Raw genomic sequence first — 2,527 nt, forward strand, 5'->3', positions numbered from 1 at the left:
AACTTTCTTGCTCAGCTGACCCACTTGTGCCTCCAAGTTTCTAATGGTGGATCTTGTTTCAGTCATGAAACTTTGAGTGGTTTTGATTAGATCAGAGACCATGGTTGCTAAGTCAGAGTGGTTCTGCTTAGAATTCTCTGTCTGTTGCTAAGAAGATGATGGAAAAGGCTTGCCATTGCTAAACCTGTTTCTTCCACCATTATTGTTGTTGAAACCTTGTTGAGGTCTCTCTTGATTCTTCCATGAGAAATTTGGATGATTTTTCCATGAAGAATTATAGGTGTTTCCATAGGGTTCTCCCATGTAATTCACCTCTTCCATTGAAGGGTTCTCAGGATCATAAGCTTATTCTTCAGATGAAGCATCCTTAGTACTGCTTGGTGCATTTTGCATTCCAGACAGACTTTGAGAAATCAAATTGACTTGTTGAGTCAATATTTTATTCTGAGCCAATATGGCATTCAGAGTATCAATCTCAAGAACTCCTTTCTTCTGATTAGTCCCATTGTTCACAGGATTCCTTTCAGAAGTGTACATGAATTGGTTATTTGCAACCATTTCAATTATTTCTTGAGCTTCTGCAGGCGTCTTCTTCAGATGAAGAGATCCTCCAGCAGAGCTATCCAAAGACATCTTGGATAGTTCAGACAGACCATCATAGAAAATACCTATGATGCTCCATTCAGAAAGCATGTCAGAAGGACATTTTCTGATCAATTGTTTGTATCTTTCCCAAGCTTCATAGAGGGATTCACCTTCCTTCTGTCTGAAGGTTTGGACTACCACTCTAAGCTTACTTAATTTTTGAGGTGGAAAGAACTTTGCCAAGAAGGCATTGACTAGCTTTTCCCAAGAGTTCAGGCTGTCTTTAGGTTGTAAGTCCAACCATATTCTAGCTCTGTCTCTTACAGCAAAAGGGAATAGCATAAGTCTGTAGACCTCAGGGTCAACCCCATTAGTCTTGACAATGTCACAGATTTGCGAGAATTCAGCTAAGAACTGATGAGGATCTTCCAATGGAAGTCCATGGAACTTGCAATTCTGTTGCATTAGAGAAACTAATTGAGGCTTAAGCTCAAAGTTGTTTGCTCCAATGGCAGGGATAGAGATGTTTCTCCCATAGAAGTCGGGAGTAGGTGCAGTATAGTCACCCAGCACCTTCCTTGCATTGTTTGCATTGTTGTTGTTTTCGGCTGCCATGTCTTCTTCTTTGAAGATTTCTGTTAGGTCCTCTACAGAGAGTTGTGCCTTAGCTTCTCTTAGCTTTCGCTTCAAGGTCCTTTCAGGTTCAGGGTCAGCTTCAACAAGAATGCCTTTGTCTTTGTTCCTGCTCATATGAAAGGGAAGAGAACAAGAAAATGTGGAATCCTCTATGTCACAGTATAGAGATTCTTTGAGGTGTCAGAGAAGAAGAAAATTAGAAGGAAGAGGTAAAAGAATTCGAACTTAATCAGATAAAGTTCGAATTGTGCATTGAGAAGGAGTGGTACTCCATAAATAGAAGGATGTGAGAAGAGGGGAGGAAAGTTTCGAAATTTAAGTGAAAGATTTTGAAAATATTTTGAAAAACTTTAATTGATTTTCGAAAACCAAGAGTGGGAAAGAAATCAAGTAATTTTTGAAAAAGATTTTGAAATTAGAATTTAAAAAGATATGATTGAAAACTATTTTGAAAAAGATGTGTTTAAAAAGATTTGATTGAAAAGTTATGGTTTTAAAAAGATATGATTTGAAAAAAATTTGATTTTAAAAATTAATGACTTACCTAACAAGAAAAGATATGATTCAAACATTAAACCTTTCTCAACAGAAAAGGCAACATACTTGAATTGTTCAATCAAATCATTAATTGTTAGCAAGTATCTTTGAAAAAGGAAAGAGATTGATTTCGAAAAAGATTTCATTGAAAAGATATGATTTGATTTTGAAAAATTTTGAAAACTTGAAAAAAATTGATTTGAAAACAAAATCCTCCCTCTTGTGCCATCCTGGCGTTAAACGCCCAGAATGGTGCACATTCTGGCGTTTAACGCCCAATGCACTACCTTTTTGGGCGTTAAACGCCCAACCAGGCACCCTGGCTGGCGTTTAAACGCCAGTCTGTCCTTCTTCACTGGGCGTTTTGAACGCCCAACTTTTTCTGTGTAATTCCTCTGCTGCATGTTTTGAATCTTCAGTTCCCTGTACTATTGACTTGAAAATAGAACCAAGATCAAATAAACAATGCATGCAAGACACCAAACTTAAAATAAGACACTAGACTCAGCAAGAAACATAAAATATTTTTGGTTTTTATGATTTTGTAATTTTTTTGGTTTTTTTTTTCGAAAATTAAGTGGCAAAGAAAATAAAGGTATCAAAATTCTTAATGAGAATTCCAGGAATCATGCAATGTTAGTCTAAAGCTTCAGTCTAAAGGAATTAGACATGGATAGCCAAGCTTCAGCAGGACATTGCATTCAAGAGCTAAATTGATGAGAATCAATCAGCTTTGGTGATGATAAGAACATCACCTTGAAACACTAGA

General features: G+C 36.7%; 1 non-coding gene across 1 annotated transcript; it reads left to right on the forward strand.

The window, feature by feature from the left end:
* Window positions 1-687: 687 nt before the first annotated feature.
* LOC130978088 (small nucleolar RNA R71) lies at window positions 688-795 on the forward strand. The gene has a single exon (XR_009085752.1). It is a non-coding gene; the product is annotated as a small nucleolar RNA R71 (small nucleolar RNA).
* The last annotated feature ends 1,732 nt before the right edge of the window (window positions 796-2,527 follow it).

This window comes from Arachis stenosperma, chromosome 4, assembly GCF_014773155.1.
Source record: "Arachis stenosperma cultivar V10309 chromosome 4, arast.V10309.gnm1.PFL2, whole genome shotgun sequence".
Taxonomy (NCBI): domain Eukaryota; kingdom Viridiplantae; phylum Streptophyta; class Magnoliopsida; order Fabales; family Fabaceae; genus Arachis; species Arachis stenosperma.